Below are 21,305 nucleotides of genomic sequence, written 5' to 3'. Positions count from 1 at the left end.
ATTTCTTTATTCCTATTTTCAAATCAATGTCGCATTCAATCTACATTAAAGAAAGCGAAGCTTCACTTCAAGCTAGCCTTTGGGGGAAATGTTAACAAAACATTTGATTAGTTTGAGTTACAGGACATGGACACTTCATTTTCTTCAACTAGCAGTCTGGATACACATACATAGTTGTCCTTGAGTGTTGTCCAGTTAAGAAAAAAATCTAATGAGGGCTCATGTTGTTTCTTTTGCCTTCGATAGTGAAGAGGTTTGGTTGAATTATAGTAGTTTTGAATCTATTGAATCTATTAACATGGTGGTTTTGCATCCAAATCAGGTGTCTATGATTTTGTTTCTTGTGAAAATTAGATTTATTTTTTGGCCATGGACCTATATATAATTTGGTTTATTGGTTTGTTTTTGGGTGTCCAGACTGAGCTCATATGTGGTGATCAAAATGGGAATATCCGTGTATGATACTAGACTGCAAACTCTTATAGCTGTGAGCTGGTGTGATTTTGTTTTTAATTTTCAGCATTTATACATTGATTAAGCTGTATGGGTTGAAAGTTTGAACTAAACCCAGGTGCCAGAGGTTGATACAGCAATGAGATCATTGATAGTGATGTGGGATGGAAGCTTGGTAGTTGCTGCAAGCAACAAAGGAACTTGTTATGTCTAGAGGCTCTTACGTGGGACACAGGTAAATTCAGTATTTATTCTCTGTTTTCAACTAATATTATTTCTTTTTTACTTAGTTTGATCTCATGATCTGTGTTCTTTACTGCAGAGAATGACCAATTTTGAGCCATTCACAAGCAACAAGCTCAGGATGGTTATATCCTCAAATGTCTCCTATCACCCGAGTTTTGTGAACCTCAGCGGTTACACTTTAGACTGGTTTTTCATTCCTTTTGGCTTTATGTTGGTTTGGGTGGATTTTGGACTTGCTGATTGATTTTTGAAATAGGTATTTGGCAATTGCATCCTCTGATAGTACAATCAATATATGGAGTGTATATGGTTTTACTTTGAAGAAAACACTAGTTGGTATGTTTATGTTATATTTTGCATTACTATATACCTACTTACATGTCTTAAACAAATGTTGCATGCTTTTTTTAATTAATATAATAGTAATAATATGATATGTGTGTTTTAGGGCACCAACGATGGGTATGGAATTGGGTGTTTTCTGTAGATGGTGCTTATCTCATTACAGGTGTACATTTGATAAATTTTCCCTCTTTTTGATATAATAATAATAATGATTAAAAGTAAGACACCTCAAGTCCTCAACTACTCTTATTGATGGTTTGTTTCAACTTCCTCTGATACAACAGCAAGGCTTTGGTCATTGTCAACTGGTGAAGATATTAGAGTGTATCAGGGACATCAGTTCATGTTCATGCCAAACAGGACTTTTTTTGGTCTAACCAAAAAAAACAGACTCACTAAAAAAAGATAATCATTTTTATACTAAAAGAAAGCAAACGGTACTTTTTTATGCAAATATAATTTTATATTGAATTCTTGTAGAACCTTCACCTCTACATACAACCACAATTTCAGAAAAAAATACACTCTTAAATTAGTTGATAAACATATGTTATGACAAGCCACCAAGCCTTTGTCAACCTTCCAATAATATATAACATAAGTAAATATATTTACCCTTCTTACTTTATTTTTTGTTGTAATCCACATGTTACAACAATTCTTGCATATTCATCTTTTTTTGGGACTTAGTCTTTATGTTTCTCCTCAGAGATGGGCACACGATTGACAATGATGTCCTAATTGTTACCGAAACTCTACATAAGAGAGATGTTCAAGAAATATTGGAGAAATTTCACCCTTTGGGGATGTTTGATAGGTAACCTACCCTTAAAAGTCATTTTCTTGATTTTTTTTTCTTATTGTAATATTTTATTTTTTATATTTCTTACGTATTGCCATCCTAGCAGTTTCTCAGAATATGCATGACCTCTATAGACCAATACATGTGGATACACCACTTGCTGCATACTTTTGAGAGTACATTACATCAGAGCATTTGGATGAAATGCCTATTGAGATTATGATAAATACCGTTTACACGGAATATCTTGAAGATGTCTACCAGTTTTGCCAGGTAAGCATGTACTCGTTATTTCTGAATTTATAAATATCATTTTATATTTTTAGTACAAAAAAGAATTTTGGAACAGAACTAGGTGGTGCCACTGCAGAAATAATGTCTGACATCTTAGCCTTTGAGTCTAATAAAAGAGCTGTTAATATCACCATAAACAGGTACTTCCATTTCTTTTAGTCTGACTTTGACACCGTTAATTGATGGATGCTAATTGACAAATTTTCTCTCCATTAATTTGCTGTTTTTTGAGCTTTTGAGCTTCATTTTTTGTTTTGTCCACCTTGAAAATCTTCTTTTTCTATCCTGCTGTAGGGCTTCAATTTGCCTAGTTTGAGTGGCAATTTTTTTCAAAGTTGCAAGCATGATTTGACAAATTTCCAAACCAAACTGGTATTGTTCTGCCATGCTGACATTTTGGGTCTATTTGGATTTCCTTTTTACAATTCTTACAAAAAGAAATAACATCTAGTCCTTATTATTCAAAAATTAAACATTTAATCTTACCACACATGTACATTTCAGGGGCTCGATGATATTTAATAATAAAAGAAGCTGTAATCCATAAGGGTGATACCCTCACGCCATCTCTTGTATTTATATGTACTCTAGAGTTTCATGAAGCGATGCTATAAGAACCAAAATTGGTCTTCCTTGTCTGCCATGTCATCGTATCAGAACCCAATTGATGTCATTTATTTAAGAATGATAAAATGGTTAAAATATTATGTAACATGCATAAATTTCTATTATTTTCATTTTATGACTGTCATTTAGTCTAAAAGATTCCAACTACCCATTTAATGTCATTCAACACTTTACCCACTTAATAAGGGAAAAAGACAAAACTACCCATAAATTAGTCCAGTAATCAAAGCTGAAATTAAGTATATTCTTCATTTATATGTCTGGAACATGCTTACAATTGCTGGCAATGACGAATTCTACGAGCAGGAAAAGTCATTGCCATTAAAGGACATCAGATTATTGATTTTTATCTTAAGGCAAGTATTTGTTACCATTTTAGGTGATATTTTTCTGCATTTTAGCTCATTTTCTACTAATTTAGTTCAAGGATGTTTTTTTCTCAGGTCTTTGCGGTAGATACTTTGGATAAACCCGGTGGCACTAATAAAGTTTACTAAAGATAATCTTTCCTGAAAGAAACATCATGTAGAATTTGCTCAATACAGGGTTAGTGTTGTGGCTTCTGAAAACACGAATTCCATCGTCGGTCAAAAAAGACCAAGGGTGGTCAAATGACTACTTTAAGCTGGATAAACTCACACTCTCCCATAAAAGGTAAACTTTGTTTTATTTTATTTTTTAATAAGTTTTCAACAACTTAACGAGACGGTGTATTACTATTTTACCCTTCAATTTATACTTTTTGTTATTTAATCTTAATATTTGCAATTTTTTCGTCCAAAACATAGTTTGTTTTTTTATTGTTTGTACCTATTTTGAGTTTTCGTTTCTCGGTCTTCAACTTAAAAGCCCAATTGCCAAATATTTTGTGAAAATGACTATTTTATCCTTAAATTTATATATATATATATATATATATATATATATATATATATATATATTTCAACTTTTATCTGTAATGGTAAGTTTTAACCATTAGCTCTTCACTGAACCCTATGGCATTTCATTGTTTCAGCAGAGAGTGCAAAACAAATTGTTGGTGGTATATAGCAGTCAATTGCTTTGAGATGATAAGGTATTTAAGGATTTTTACATTTAAGGAGCATTTGCATCATGATTCTTATCTAAGTCAAATGGTAATATTCAACCCAACTTTTAATCTTTTTCTTATTAAGACATTGTACTTTGAAAAATCTTCCCCTAATTCTGCTATTTAATCTACTAGATTTTTCAAAGTACAAAGTTGTAATGGAAATAATTGGAAGTAGAAAGCTATATGAGGAAGTATGAATATAATGTGGCGAATTTAATGGTTTTGGAGGTTTATCTTATATGAGGAAGTATGTTCTTTTTAAAAGTTGCCCTTCCATTTTTTGTAGCTATCTCATCATCAGGTGGAACTTTATCATCTGTGGAGGTGTATATAATATGACATTTTTTAAAACTTGTCTTACACTGTAATAATCCATCTTCACATTTATTTTGTAGTTATGTTTTTTTTTTTGCAGGAAATATAGATATTGTGAGCAAGTTCATAGATTTAGAGTCCTTGAGTGGTGTTACTAAGGAAGACTGGAGACAAGTGAGGCACACATTTAAAAAACTCAGTACATATCTTGTTTATAGTGAGGCACACATTGAGTTATTAGAACTATTAGTTTGTAAATTTCTATTTCAACTTCTATTGATTTGTTTTATATTTTCATGGAACAATTATTTGTATGACATTAAATTTTATACAGTGGATTGTATTTTTTGCATATGATATTTTATTTTCTATTATGAGACATTAAATGCAAATTTAATTTGAAAAATTAGTTAATCTATAAATAATATTTTTTTTTTAACATTTAAAATTACGATACGCAAAAATGTGTGTCATCTTCGTTTATGACATGGCCTTTCTTGACAAGGGCTTTAATGATACGCAATGCAAGTCGTAAATGCACGTCGTAAGGTTAAGACACGCAAATGCGTGTCGTCTTCCTTTATGACAAAGCTTTCCTTGATACGCAATGCGTGTCGTAAATGCGCGTCGTAAATAGACGACGTGCAAAAGCGTGTCGTCTCTCTTTATGACAGGGTCTTCCTTGACACACATTTGCGCGTCGTCTGAGCGTTTTACGACACACATTGCGTGTCGTAAAAGGCTGTTTTTCTAGTAGTGATTATTCAAGCATATCTTGTGTTTTTCTCTGGGACTCAATGAGTTGGAGGCCCAACTCGTCGAGTAGAGTCGAGATCCGCGAACAATTTAAGTGACGTACTCGACGATTCAGAAGACTGACTCAGCAAGCAGGTGCTATTTGGGTAAAACCATAAATTAAGTGTTTGCACCCTATTTAAAAACCTTATCTCAGCCTCCATCATCCCATATAGTCCCAGAAGACATCTTATCAAAACCCTAACCATTTTGTGTGTTCTAAGGCCATTTTGGTGCTTTTTGGTGGATTGTGAAGCTTGAGAAGAGGAAAGGAGCTTGCGAGGCCAAGGGGAAACAAGAAGATCTAGATTTTGGAGCTCATTTGCAGCTTATTGGAGGTATGAAGCTGAACCTTTGTCTATAGATCTTGATTTTGGGTCTTTTTCCTTCATCTTTCTAAGCCCTAGATTGGCTGTATTCGGGATTTGGTGTTGGAAGTCAGTGTATGCTTTAGATCCTGGTCTATTGGGGGGGGGGGGGTTTAGGGCACAAAGGTGACCATTTTGTTTCCATGAACACCCCATGCACCTTGGAGGCCATTTTTTCTGGTTTTTTTGGGCCAAAGACCCCTTGCATGCATACCAAGTTTGGAACTTTACGCGTAAAATGGACATTAGGAGGCCATATCTATGGTTTTGTGTGTTAAGTCCCACTGAAATCACCTGTATAGTATGGGACAAGGAGGGACTCAGCGAGTCACTTGGGTGACTCAGTGAGTCGAGACGCTTTTACCCAAAAAGTGTCTTCTGAATGGTTTTGGTTGAGTGAAAGGAAACTCAGCCTGCTAGGGGTTTGCCTTGGACCTGGAAGTCATGGGACTCGACGAGTGCTAGAACAGACTCGGCGATTCCAATGCAATCTCCGAATCTTTGAAGATGGGCTCGATGTGTTGTTCATACAAATCGACGAGTCGGATGAAGATGGTCCCGATGGTTTGAATGAAGGAGAACTCATCGAGTTCTTGCCGAGGACAGTTCAGACACTACACGACATTGATCTGAGTTACCTTCCAGTAGAAGTGGGTCTAAGGCGCTAAGGCCGACCCACTAGTAAATGTTAGTTGTGATGATTATCTTTGTGGTAATTGTCTGGTCTGATATTGTTGGATATGTGAGTATGCTAGATTACTAGATATGTGAGTATGCTAGTTTGCTAGTTGCTTTGTATGTGAGATAGTATCAGTAGAAGGGGGACTAGTCCTGATTCGGTCGCTAGGACCAATGGGTAGGTCGGACAGCCCCGATATGTCTGACAACATGATTATGATATGATATTATCTGTTAGTAGTATGGGTGAAATAGTCCCCGTGTACTGTTGAGATAGACCGTAGGGTAGGTATGCACCCCAGAATGGCTTGACATGGGTAGGTCAGCACCCCAGAATAGCTTGACATGGGTAGGTCAACGCCCCAGAATGGCTTGAAATGGGTAGGACGGGCGCCACAGAATTGTCCGGCAGTATATATGCTATGTGATTGTATGGTATGTGGTATGACGGGGGAACTCACTAAACTTCGTGCTTATAGTTTTTGTTTCTGGTTTCAGGTACTTCTTCATCTAAGGGAAAGGAGTCGGCGGTGTACCAGCGCATCACACACACACATGATTTCCGCTTGGAGTTTTTTGGGATTGTACTCTGATATTTTGTTACTTCAAGATGATTTGGTTTGAAACATGATAGTATGGTTTTATGTATTGACATGATCTTGGCAATGTTTTGATAAACAATTTATAAATCACTTAATTAAAGAAAGAAAAATTTTGGCCTCAAATTTTGGGATGTTACAAGTTGGTATCAGAGCCCTGGTTTGAGAGATTCAGACACACCCTCGAGGGTGTCTAGACTCAAACCGAGGGACTAAGAAATTTTTCACAAAGAAAATAGTTTCTAAAATATCAAGTTAAAGAATTTTGAGAAAAGACGAGGTGTGTGATGCGTGCGACTGGCCGAGCTCAAGTAAGTTTTCCCCAAGATAACCATACTTATTATGTTATGTGTATGATTTATGATTTTGAGAACTGCATGCTAGATGAGGGATAAGGATCTAGGAGGATGCCTTGTACGCTTGATATATGACTCTGAGAACTGCATGCTAGATTAGGGCTAAGGATCTAGGAGGATGCCTTGTATGTATGATATATGACTCTGAGAACTGCATGCTAGATTACGGCTAAGGATCTAGGAGGATGCCTTGTATGCCTGATATATGATTCTGAGAAGTGCATGCTAGATTAGGGTTGAGCATTTAAGAGGATGCCTTCAATGCCTATAGTATGAGTTGTATGTTAGGGCTATTTATCCAGCGGTAGGATAGCCTGATTAGGTTATGCCTGATGTGGTTACTCAATGCATGAATGTTGATTGCTTTGTGCTAAAGGGGTCCCGGCTAACTTTAACTAACTAGTGAGCGGATATGTAACAATATTCACGAGCTAGTTAGGGAAGGGAAGTATGGACTCCTAGTGTAGCTGATGGCGGAGAATAGGTCGGAGGGTGCCCTAGGAAAGCCTAGGATGAGATCGGTTGGAAAGGGATATTGGTAAGGGGACTTCGTGAAGTTGAGGCAATCCTTGAGGAAAGTACGGATATATGTGGAAGGTAGTATGGGCCCGAACTACTGAAAGCAGAGGATCCGTACTCATGTCAAGGAGGGTCGAGATGGAACCAGGAAACCGGGAGAGTGTGTGAGACCTCTCAGTAGTATGTATGATCCTAAGGTTTACGTGTTTATTTTCAGTATGGTGGTCACATGACATGGAGCAGGAGGCGCAGGATCTAGGTCAGGATTAGGATCAGGCTCGTGGGCAGGATCCGAGCAGGTGGATGACGGGCTATGCGAGTTCATTGCGTCTGAGATCATGAGAGGTATCCTTGAGTTGACCCCGGTTAATTTTGGGTCAATCAAGGAGGGAATTATCGAGCTGATGGAGGATCGCCTCCGAGCATTCAGGAGTGATTTGGCATCTGGTCAGGCGCGTACGCGCACACTGTCATTCAAGGACTTCAGAGGGAGTGGTGCGCCGGATTTTCACGTGGTGAAGGACCCCATTGTTTCCAGGAGATGGATCGCAGACATTAAGTTTGCGCAGTTGACGAGTTTCTGCCCGAAAGGGTCAAAGGTCCGCTTTGCTGCGGAATGTCTGAGGGATAGAGCGAGACTCGTGGGAGTCGGTTGGCGACTCGCTGGGAGCCCCAACCGTTGAGGCTATGCCATGGTCAGATTTCATGACCAGATTTCGGGTTGAGTTTGTGCCTGCTGTGGAGCTTCAGCAGCTAGCCAGGGAGTTTCTTTATATGTGGCAGACGACTGAGACAATGGCGGAGATCACCGCCAAGTTTAGGGAGAGGGTCCTATTGGTACCCTAGTATGTGGGGCATGAGGAGATGCAGAAGACCCGCTATCATGATATGTTTAGGGTTGATATTCGGGAGCATGTCATCTACTCAGCATGCCCGACCCTAGAGTCCATGATTGCAAGGGCACGGGAGAAGGAGCTCTATTTGGAGCACCTCTGGAAGAGGAAAGCAGAGACTGAGCAGGTGACAGGGGTTTCAGGGAAGAAATCCAAGGGATCCAACATTAGGTCGAAGGGCCAGTCGGGCCAGAGCCACTGCAAGAAATGTGGCAGGTGGCATGAGGGAGCTTGTAGAGCGGGATCGTCGGGCTACTACAAGTGCGGTAAGATGGGCCACTTTGGCAGGGATTGTACTGCCCCAGCCCCCATAGTGCAGATGTCAGACTTGATTTGCTTACATTACAATCAGAGGGGCCATAACATGGCCAACTGCCCTAGATTGATAGCAACGACAGGAGTAGCGCCAGCAGGGGCACCGACCCCAGCATTTGCACGGGTCACAGATGGCCGGAAGGCCAAGGTATGGGCTTCAGAGGTGAGGAGTCGAGCATTTCAGTTGACAGCCGAGGACGCACCCGCTGCACCCGATGTGGTGACGGGTATGATTTCTTTCTTACACTTTTATGATATGTTGCTGTGATTTTGATATGTTATGTATGTGCTCTGTTTAGGATCGTTTGTAACGCCCATAGATCCGGGCTAGTCAATTTAGAGATAATAGGGGTCGAAAACGACTTTTCAACAAAAGATTATTTAGAGCGAATAATCTTAACCAAGTTGTAGAATATGTCTCAAGGGTTCCGTACCTTTAAAGAGCGCCGAAATCCGAGTTATAACAAACAAGTTATGACCCGTCGAAGTTTCGCGACGGAGCCGGCACGGTACCGGGATGACGTAAATAGTGAACTTATGATAGAGAGAATTTTAGCCTTAGTAATCTAAATGAAAGGCATAGAATATATTAACCTAAGAGCGTCCATAAAAAGAACGCCCAAATCTGACTTCGTATGCGGAAGTTATGATTTTCGAAGTTTCGGCTTAGCAGTGTACAGCCCGAAGTTCGAGTATTAGATCGGGCGGTTTTTAGCCGACACAACCTAAATGATAATTAAATATCTCGTTATTAGTAGTGTAACGATTAAAAGACAGACAAAAATGGACATCGGATGAAGAAGTTATGAGATTTTAACGGACCAATCATATCCCGGCTTGTTAAAAATATAACTTTAAAAATAAAGTCAAAATTAGCCGACGGAGTCTAAAAGAAAGTTGTAGAGTACGTCTCCACCTACGCGTGGATATAAATAATGTCAAAAATGGAGTTCGTATGAACGAGTTACAAATTATAATAACATATTTATGTATTAAAATTAAGTATAAATCGTATATACGTACACATATATGTATACATATGTATATATCATTAGAAAGGTATCAACAATGTGGTCATTATAAGACTAATGTTGAGTTCTTTCGACATTAGTTTAGTACAAATATCGTTAAATCTATTTAAAATAGTATTATAAAGGGGTGTTTAGTTGTTTATATAACTATAAGGTCATTAAGTAATTATGGAGGGTAGTTTTTGAAAATTCAATTAGTATAAATAAGAGCCTCTAGCTCTCATATTTCTTGCACCATACTCTTGATTCAAGAGTCTTTCTCTTCTTATCCCCCGAGCATTTTGGTCCCTCGTGATTCGACTTCTCTTTCTGTAGTTTTAGTATAGTAAGGTGAGTGCTGAAGCGCTGCACGAATCTTTCTTAGAAAGATTCAATGACGAAGTTCTGCTCCTGCAGAGCCTGACTCCTAGCTAAAATCTCCTTGTAAGTAAGTTATGCTTACCCTATTTTAAATATAGTTTATATTTAAAATTACTGTTGTTATTATGAACTTATAATAAATAATTGAGCTATTATTATGACTTATATAAGTGTCGTTATAATATCTTTTTAACTACCCGCGGTACGGGGAATGTGGTTTTCAGAGCCGCATAGGGTTGTTGGATTTCAAAAGTGCTATATGCCAAAATGGTCCTACCCTCCGGTGTTTTATGTTTGACCCTTGTATGTACATAGTGGTTGGAAAGGGTTCTTTAAACGCTTATATAATAACAACAATAATAATAATAATAATAATAATAATAATAATAATTAGTCACGGTAATATTAGACTAAAATCTAGTGGTAATGATACTAGGTTTTGTCGAGGGAAATTGTTTTAAGAGTAACTAATTGTTGTCCGAGTGCCGAGTCACCACCTTAACAAGTGAGCGCATGGTCCGTTTCATCTTATACATAGATATGAAGTATTTAATATAAATTACATGCTATGTGTGAATATTGTCTGAATGCTTGCTGTCTATGCTAGGTGAAATATTTTTATATATGTTTTAAATAATTTAAATTGTATATGTATTTTATATCTATAAAGAGTGTTGGGTAAAACATGGGTAGATGTAATAGTTGTTGTGTGACCAAATAAAATAATGAGAGGCCTCGATATAGATGTTATTGATGATCCAATCATGTAGCGGAGTATAGATGATGACCACACACTATTCTAGATAGTCCAGTGGAACACTAGCAAGCTCGCAACCTGTAGGTGTTTATTTGAACTCTGTGTTTATTTGAATTGTGTGCTCACCAGTAGTACTCCATCCCCCACATGGTTGCCTTATTTGACATGAATTGCTGAGGAACCCCCGAGGCATGCGTTGTCACCTCGAAGAAAGTCCTTAGACTAGGTCCCTTGTGTTAGATGTTTTAGGGACGTAAAGTGAGGACAATGGGAACAGGTAATCGGGTTTGTTTAGTGTGATAAAGTTAATAAAACTATTTATTGTAGGTTGAAAACTCTATGTACTCACCAGGTTTCACAACCTAACCCACTCAGTTTATCTATATCACAGGTGTTGATATGAAGTCACATTCCACTTAGAGATTAAGGAGATATAAATCACTAGTGATAATGATTGTAAGTTCTGTTTATGCTTATGTTTCTGTATTGACAATGACATCCCAAATGTTTTAAAATGAATAAAAATACTTTTCTTCGAAAATGATTTGATAACATATTTATCATGTTTTACTGGAAACAAATTCCGCAACATTTTTATTAAAAGGGTTAGTCTGATTCTTTTATAAAGCAAAAACAAAATCGGTCATTTTTGGCCGTGAAAAATGAGGATGTCACATCGTTCCATGTGAAAGGTATCCCAGTTCAGGTACTGTTTGATTCAGGTGCTATCCGATCGTTTGTCTCTCTTACGCTTTGCAAGAAGTTTCCTGAGTCTTCGGGCATGTTGGATTTCCTTCTAGAGGTCGAGATTGCAAACGACCGGTCAGTGCGAGCATCAGAGGTCTACCGAGATTGTGTTTTGAGACTGTTCGGGGAGCGTTACCTGGTATACCTGTTTCCCAAACCATTGCGGGGAACAAGGTTATTATTGCCATGGATTGGTTGGGCCCCAATGAGGCAGTGATTGACTACGCGAAGCAGTTGGTGCGGATCAAGACCTCAAGTGGGGGAGAGCTGGTGATTCAGGGCGAGAGGCCACAACAACGACCAACTTTAAGTTCAGTAGCGAGATCTTGGTGCTACCTTCAGCAGGGTTGCGCAGGATTTGTCACCTATGTTATGGATACTCGGGAGGCGGTTAAGGCAATGGTGGGAGATGTGCCCGTGGTACGAGAGTTTGCAGATGTTCTCCACGAGGAGTTGCCTGGGATACCTCCGGAGAGGCAGGTAGAGTTCAGGATCGACCTAGTACCTGGTGCGGCTCCGATAGCCAAGGCACCGTATCGGTTGGCTCCTCCTGAGATGCAGGAGTTGTCTACACAGCTGCAGGAGCTGTTAGACAAGGGGTTCATTAGACCGAGCAGTTCACCCTAGGGAGCCCCGATTTTGTTTGTGAAGAATAAGGATGGGTCGCATCGGATGTGTATAGACTACCGGGAGCTGAATTAGGTAACGGTGAAGAACCGTTACCCACTCACGAGGTTTGATGACCTCTTTAACCAGCTATAAGGAGCGTCTTGGTTCTCCAAGAATGATCTACGTTTAGGATATCATCAGATGAGGGTCAGAGAGGAGGATGTGCAGAAGACTACATTTCGTACGCGTTATGGCCACTATGAGTTCGTGGTGATGCCATTTGGGGTCACCAATGCTCCTGCCGCATTCATGGATCTCATGACCCGCATGTGCAGACCGATGTTGGATCAGTCTATGTTAGATTTTATCGATGACATCTTGGTTTATTCCAAGACGCGAGAGCAGCATGAGGAGCACTTGCGGGAGGTTCTGGATACTTTGAGGAAGGAGGGCTTGTATGCTAACTTCTCCAAGTGTGAGTTTTGGTTGCGCGAGGTGCAGTTTTTTAGGCGCCTTGTCAACCAGGATGGGATTTCAGTTGGCACGGACAAGGTCGAGGCTGTGATGAGGTGGGAGGTTCCGAGGTCTCCATATGAGATTTAGAGGTTCCTGGGACTGGCAGGATACTATCGGAGATTCATTAGGGGTTCATTACACCGAGAAGTTCACCCTAGGGAGCCCCGATTTTGTTTGTCAAGAATAAGGATGGGTCGCTTCGGATGTGTATAGACTACCGGGAGCTGAATTAGGTAACGGTGAAGAACCGTTACCCACTCACGAGGATTGATGACCTCTTTGACCAGCTACAGGGAGCGTCTTGGTTCTCCAAGATTGATCTACGTTTAGGATATCATCAGATGAGGGTCAGAGAGGAGGATTTGCAGAAGACTACATTTTGGACGCGTTATGGCCACTATGAGTTCGTGGTGATGCCTTTTGGGGTCACCAATGCTCCTGCCGCATTCATGGATCTCATGACCCGTGTGTGCAGACTGATGTTGGATCAGTCTATGATAGTTTTTATCTATGACATCTTGGTTTATTCCAAGACGCGAGAGCAGCATGAGGAGCACTTGCGGGAGGTTCTTGAAACATTGAGGAGGGAGGGCTTGTATGCTAACTTCTCCAAGTGTGAGTTCTGGTTGCGCGAGGTGAAGTTTCTTAGGCACCTTGTCAACCAGGATGGGATTTCAGTTGGCACGACCAAGGTCGAGGCTGTGATGAGGTGGGAGGTTCCGAGGTCTCCATATGAGATTCAGAGCTTCCTGGGACTGGCAGGATACTATCGGATATTCATTCAGGACTTCTCCAAGATAGTCATGCCTCTGACCCGATTGACGAGGAAAGTCATGGTCTTTCATTGGGGGCCTGAGCATCAGGCTGCATTTGACACATTGAGACAAAAATTGTGTGAGGCGCCAATCTTAGCCCTGCCGGAGGGCATGCAAGATTTTGTGCTATACTGCGATGCGTCCATTTCGGGTTTGGGTGCGGTATTGATGCAGAGGGGGCATGTTATAGCTTACGCTTTGAGGCAGTTGAAGCCTCACGGGGCAAATTATCTGACGCACGATTTGGAGCTGGGGGATGTATGAGACAACGTCGATGGCTTGATGTGGTGAAGGATTATGGTGAGGCTGGACACAACCAAAGAGACTGCCCAATAAGAAGGAACTCAGGCACGGACGGATGAATCCTGATGATCACCGTAGGAGAATCGACCCCAGAGTCGTCAACGAGCAGCGGTATGTCTTCGATCAAGTAATTACTTTAAAAATTAATCTATATTTATATAAGATTAAAACTAAGGGGAATACACTTAAAAGTAATCTTAAATCACTCACATATAGAAATAGGTCATAGTATTCAAGAGAACTAAAAGATCCGTTTTAGAGAAGCTACGATGGTTTAGGATATGGATTAGGGTTGTGCATAACTAGATGTTGCAAACTTATAATGAGTGATTCCGCCTTAATTCCTGTTCCTCGTTGGGTTGTGGATTTGAGGCAGAGTTACTCAGTCGACCGTCTTATTCATCTTAATTATTCATAACTTGTATATGACAGGCGATCGTAGTGGTACCAAGGAGGATCATCATATTAGGTATCACCACGAGTTATCAAATCACTTTCATTTGTATGTATGCGCACATAGCGGTACGATACATAGGAGTGTTAACATCAAAGGGAAAATAGAAAGCACAAGAACATTTGCAAGAAGTACATTATCGAACACACTAGGAGTACATTATCGAACACACTAGGGATACATCACCGTATAGCAGGCATTTCTTTCATTTGGCCAAAACCTTGTTCAATAAAGAGTCTGTTACTTTCACTCGTCATGAATTGGCGTGGTCCTCACCATACTAAGTTCATATGTTTCTATCGCCTCGACCGTCAAGTTCTCGAAATCTTCGTCATTAGTATCGACAGTCCAACCTAAACCCCAATTTTATCTTTCATATTCAAAACCCCGAAGTACTTATGTGAAGAGTACTTTGTCCTCCAAAGCCCTATCGTCAGATGACCATAGGTCGTCCCGAAATACCACTCGTCCAACAGACCAAGTTCGAGCATAGAGGTTACGGACGAATACATCTCACCTATCAATATTCAGTGTATAGGTAAGGGTGGTATATGATTAGGATTACGGAGATCTAGTATGTGTGTTTCCGCCCTATCTCCTGTTCCTCGTTGGGTTGTGAACCTGGAGCAGAGTCGCACATCCGACTGTCTTACTAATCCTAATCATATACGACTTGTATACACGAGATAATGGTAGATGGACCAAGTATGTAATCCAATGATGAACACTAGGGCAAGAAATTGCTAGGTCTACGAGTGGGTATTCTGCAAATGAAAGGAGCACAACCCCAATAGTACTGTAAGCAAGCTAATTCGGGATGAAATTCTCTCTATCAGGGGGATGATGTGACAACCCGAAAATTTTTGACTTTTAAAGCCCAATCAATCAACTCAACTGAGTGTCAAGCTCATTAGTACTGAGTTCTAGCCTGGTTAAGGGTCATTCTAAGGAGTTTTGAGCCTAATACAGTTAAGGAATAAGTGTTAGAAAGTACCTGCTAAACCCACAGTGTAGCAAATCAAACCTCAACCTCATCTAAATGAGTTCACGGCCACAAGACCATGATTTTACAGCCGTAAACTCATGTGGTTGTAAACTCAAGAGAATATATAAGGCTTTGGGTCATTTCTAGTCATTTCTTCCTTCCTTTGCCGATTTTTCCTCCTTATCCTCTCAAGTATCATCAAGACTTTCACCTTAGATCTTCAAAAGAGTAAGTATTCTATCCGTTGATTAGTTGATACATCTTATTAACTAGCTACATACATTGATTTCATCCATGGAAATCATGTTTGTTTAGTTCTTCAAGTTACAGCAAGAACACCAAGAACATGAACTAGTGTTCTTGGCCAATATCAACCATTTCAAGCTTCTAGATCATAAGTGCTCTTCCCTATACTTCTTATCTAGTTAGGACTCATGTTTAGACACTTAAAAACATCAAGAACACAAGATCAAATGGAGTTTACGGCCAAGCCATCTCCTATGGCCGTAAACCCTTTTAAGGTTCCCATTTTGGTAAACCCTCCTAGATGCAAAGCTAGTGACCCAGAACCCTTCATGGATGAGTTTAGGACCTTAAACAACTCTCATAATCATAAATGGCCATGAGTTTACGGTTGTAAACTCCTTAGGGCCGTAAACTCATCAAATGCCTCAAAGAAGGTGGTCTTCCTCATCCTAGTGTAGAGCAAAATCCATAAAGCTTCCCTAGCCTTCAAACTTGCAATTATACATGAGTGACCATGATTTTACGGATGTAAACTCCCTTGGTCCATAAACCAATGCTAGTAAACTCATGTGAGTGCCATTCTACCTTCCTTTGTCGAATCACATGTGATTCCAACACTTGGCCAAAGTGTTTCCTAGTCCAAGAAGGTGTTTCCTTTCATATAGTTGCTTATCAACACTATCTTCATGCCAATATGTGTCATTGTTGTGTCTCGGGAATTCATTCGTGGAACTTCTCATCCTTACACGCATACCCGTTTGAATCACCCACATCAGGTGAGTTCATACCCCGTAATGAATCTTTTAACTGTTTTAAATGCTTTTAAGGGGGGATACAAGTTGAACAAAATGATAATTGTGTAATTATTTGTTATAAACAATGTTTAAAATGTTGCTTATGTCTTTTATAAGTGGTCAAAACATTTCAAAACTATTTTACAGTTATGTTGCTTTATAGTTTAGTAAAACTCCGTTTTTAAAGTATAAACATAACTTGTTAGTAAACTGAGTCTTTTCAATATCAGTTCAAGTAGAATACTAGTAAACTATAATGGGTATAGTTTAGAGAGTCAGTTCATACTAGATACAATACACGATAACAGAACAAACATAATACGGTGCTATAGCATGGAATAATTACAGGATCTAACTATACCAATGAATCACTAACGCATTGTCTTAAACAAAAGGTGATAGTTGTATTGGGTATACATGATCATATAATCATAATGTAGATGTTCACGGCTTGCAATCATTGCAGGGGTCGCGTTTGGTTCCCAGAATATTTTGACAGGGAGAGTGTTTAGTAAGGGATCTAGCCATCACATTATACCGTAATACTAAATTTAAGGCAATTAGTACAATAGTAGTCACTTATTACAATACTACAGTACTTATATTTTACAAACGACAAACGGAACAGTCAGGTCTAGTATATATACAGTAGAAAGGGACCATAATGCTAACCTTATAATTCCTTAATGTTTACATTAAGAGATATATATAAATGGTATCCGACAGATAATAGGATGTGTGCCTTCCGCTTTATTTCCTGTTCCTCGTTGGGTTGTGGGCTTAGAGCAGATTCACCCAACCTATTATCTATTCAATTTTAGTTATATATATGTTTAGTACACATTAAGTCATCATAATGGGTACCAGGTATGGGTCAGGTCATACGACACAAATTTAATGCACCGTTTTCTAGTACAAACATACTTTTCAAATAATATCTTTCAGTACACAAAGCTAGAAACTTCCCAATAAAGGGTTTAATCCATTTTATTAAACCAATGTAGACTTAAAGGACTTTAGGTGATTGACTCTAAAATACCATGGTTTATGCATCATGGTGATACATCATTAATACCCAATAGGTCGTTGGATGTGTGCCTTCTGCCATATTTCCTGTTCCTTGTCGGGTTGTAAGCTTAGAGCAGATACACCCAATTAACTATCTATTCGATATTAAATTATGTATAGCCAGTATAAACTAAGTGATTATAGAAGTAATTACTGTGGTCACTATTTTACTATAATAAATAAGGGTTTTCTTACAGAATATTTTTCATAAATTATAAAGGAACTATTACAATTAACTCCATGATTAACAAACGAATACTCCAGAGTTATATACATCAAGGACCTAACAAACAATGGGATGTGTGATATCCGCTTTACTTCGTGTTCCTCGTTGGGTTGTGGATTTAGGGCAGATGCGCATAGTCGATTGTTTGTTTACTCCAAGTTGTATATAACTTGTATTCATTTTGTACTCATAGAAAGGATTGTAGAATCATTTTTACGTATCTTTCATCTAAGTAGGAAATATAGGATTTTCTAGAGGAACAGGCGAACTTTTCTAAAAACAGAGCTTATAACTTACTTCATGTTCTACTAAATTTTTCAACAACTTTCATACATCACTAAACTCTTATGAACTCACCAGCTTAATTGCTGACAAACTCTTTTCAATAACTTGTATTCTCAGGAAACTAGTACACAGGTACTCGTGCTGGGAATTCATAAGATAGAGCAATATAGCTTCAAGTCTTGTTTTGTTATTTGCTTATGTACTCTATGTTTTGTGAGAAAGAACTAAAAAATGTTAACACAAGAATTTCTCATCTAGATAGTAGCTTAACTCAAACTCGAGTCACCAATTCTAACCTAACTGATCAATTAAGCAGGGTGTCTTCGAAGAGTGAGGAGCGGCGCATGTGGATCGAGTTGAAGGAGTCTGAATTAGTTAAAATAAAAGACGAAAACATTTATTTACAAAGAGACAATTTAAAGTTGTTAAAACAGCGGAATGTTTTTTGTTTAATTGCAAAACGTCTATATTCTAATATTACTCAGCTTCACTTGGACTGTGAAATAGGCCAAAAGATCCATCGCATGATTTTGCCCTTCCTTGAGTTTAAGGAGGATGAAATAGATGTTGAAGCCTATAATTGTGAGAGTGTGATATCGTCTGATGATGTCAATCCGACCTACATGTATGGACTAGACAAAATTGAGTCCTTCATTAAATCCAAGGACCACAAGGACATGCTTAAAAACCTTTTGGATGAAAATGATAGACTTAAACTGAGAACCGAAACCATACAAAAATTTGACTCTTTAAACTCCAACGTAAGCTCAGAAAACAAAATTGATGTTGAAAATGCATCTGAGCTTAACGAGGACGACAACATGAATGAAATTTCTGTAGAGGACACGGTTGACTGCTCAGAATTTGTAAAAAGCGAACCTGAAAACCACAAGAATCTAATTTCTGAAAATTCAGTGGAGTTCGCTCGATTGTCCCAACAAAAGTCCCCGATCTTAGCAGAGAAAGCAGTTGTGTATCAAAAGGTCAGGACCACTCCAAATCAAGTATACAAGGTCACTAGAGTTACCAAACATCAGACGGCTGAACTCACAGCTATTGTACACGAAGACAATGCAGATGGCTGTGATGAGTACTTCTGGTCAGCTCACATAGATAATGCAAACGAAACGGTAGGCTTATCTGAAAGGACCTCCTGGATGAGTAAAGGTAGATACATATCTGAACCCTTGAATAAGCCAGATAATTTCGATGAGCCAAGCACCAGTGGTACGAAAGACATTCCTTAGGAGAATGAAAGTTCGGGAAAAGAAGTCGTTCCCTCTACTTCCTCAGTTCAAAGTGAAACTCCTACAGTTCAAAATGAACCAGCCAAGGAGATACCGAAAATGAAAGCTAACATTCATCATCAACCGAAGCAGATGAGGAATAAGAAGCGTGAAAGGAACCAAAGATACAGGAAGAATCTCTCTGAAAGGAGACAATTCTGGCAATCCCAGAATGCATACTTCTCTCATCAAGACAAGAATCTGAAGTATGAAAACAATCCTATCGGAAAGCCTGAGAGCCACACCAACCGAAAGCAAAGGTTCGGTTCACAAGAGAATACCAACCGAAAACAAAGGTTTGGTTCTGAGAATGACTTCAACCGAAAGCAAAGGTTCGGTTCAAAGAACGATTCCAACCGAAAACAAAGTTGTATATAACTTGTATTCATTTTGTACTCATAGAAAGGATTGTAGAATCATTTTTACGTATCTTTCATCTAAGTAGGAAATATAGGATTTTCTAGAGGAACACGCGAACTTTTCTAAAAACAGAGCTTATAACTTACTTCATGTTCTACTAAATTTTTCAACAACTTTCTACAACTTTCATACATCACTAAACTCTTATGAACTCACCAGCTTAATTGCTGACAAACTCTTTTCAATAACTTGTATTCTCAGGAAACTAGTACACAGGTACTCGTGCTGGGAATTCATAAGATAGAGCAATATAGCTTCAAGTCTTGTTTTGTTATTTGCTTATGTACTCTATGTTTTGTGAACACACACATTGTGAACACTTTCTTTCTAATAAAATGGTTGTTCATTACTTTGCTTACTATGATGCATGTCTTGTGATACTAAACATGCCCTACACCCCCAAACGTTTCCGCCGTTCCAGTTTTGGAGTGTGACAGGCGACAAAGATGTACAGGGATCTTAGTCTTGATTACTGGTGGCCCTGTATGAAGAGGTATGTAGCTTGGTTCGTGGAGAGGTGACTGGCCTGTAGGAAGGTCAAGGCTGAGCACCAGAGACCTCACGGCAAGGTCCATCCGTTGGATATCTCTCTGTGGAAGTGGGAGGATATTACTATGGACTTCATTACGAAGCTACCCAAGACCGTGCGAGGAGTGGATTTGATTTGGGTCATTGTTGATCGATTAACCAAGAGCACCCATTTTATTCCAATTCGGGAGAGTATTTTGGCGGAAAAGTTGGCCGATATCTATATCTGGGAGGTAGTGACGCGACACGAGGTGCCAGTTTTGATGATTTCGAACAGCGACGTGCGGTTCACTTCCAGGTTGTTGGGTTGAAGATTTGTTCAAGGGTTGCGTCTTTGGGCTCGAGTATTTGTTTATTTATTTTGTATTCCGGTTTGGGCCTGTCCAACCGAGAGCCCATTTTGTTTATTATATAAGTATATGCTTGCATGCATATTAGGTTAACGATTGATCGAGAACATAACGATAGTTTTTACAGATTTCTTTGATCGTTCTTATAACCTACCAATCCTCTACAATTGATGTTCTTAATCGAGCTCTTCTGAGGATTTTGTTTTAATCATTCAACACGTTTGATTCACTCTTGCCTTGTTCTTATTTTCGTGTTCTTGCCGTTTTGTATTTACTTACCTGTTTAAGATCTAATCGATCTTCAAAGATTAACGTTTTTAATCTCATCAATTGGTATCAGAGCAGGAGACTGTGTAATCGATACACATCTTTTCTGTGAAAAGGTTTCAATTAGGGTTTTTCCGCAACTACCGATATTTATTGAGCCGTCATCTCATTATTGACGTATCTTGATATTTATTGTTTTGCCCTAATCTGCTTTATTACAGGTTTGATCTTTGAACAGGTTTTTCGATTATAATGGATGAGTCGCAATCAAATCCTATCAATATTTCCAACAGCATCGGTTCAACCACGAAGATTCCAATCCTATATACCCATCACTATGAAGTCTGGGCGCATCACTTCGAAGACTACGTGATAGGATCTGAGGATAATGGATACCTCATATGGGAAGCTATCATTAATGGACCTTTCTCTCATTCTGCAACGTCCAGGATTATTAAGACTCAAAAGGAGTACAATGATCTGCTGAAGGATGTTAAAGATATTGCACAAGATGAAAAGGACAAATTCCAATGCAATATCAAGGCGTTAAGGTTGATCAG

At 39.0% G+C, this 21,305-nt stretch overlaps 1 pseudogene; it reads left to right on the top strand.

Annotated features, from left to right (window-relative positions):
• The first annotated feature begins 211 nt into the window (after nt 1–211).
• LOC111912519 (target of rapamycin complex subunit LST8-like) lies at nt 212–4,333 on the top strand (annotated as a pseudogene).
• The last annotated feature ends 16,972 nt before the right edge of the window (nt 4,334–21,305 follow it).

This window comes from Lactuca sativa, chromosome 8 (genome assembly GCF_002870075.4).
Source record: "Lactuca sativa cultivar Salinas chromosome 8, Lsat_Salinas_v11, whole genome shotgun sequence".
Classification (NCBI taxonomy): Eukaryota; Viridiplantae; Streptophyta; class Magnoliopsida; order Asterales; family Asteraceae; genus Lactuca; species Lactuca sativa.
This window is presented reverse-complemented; position numbering and strand designations above follow the sequence as displayed.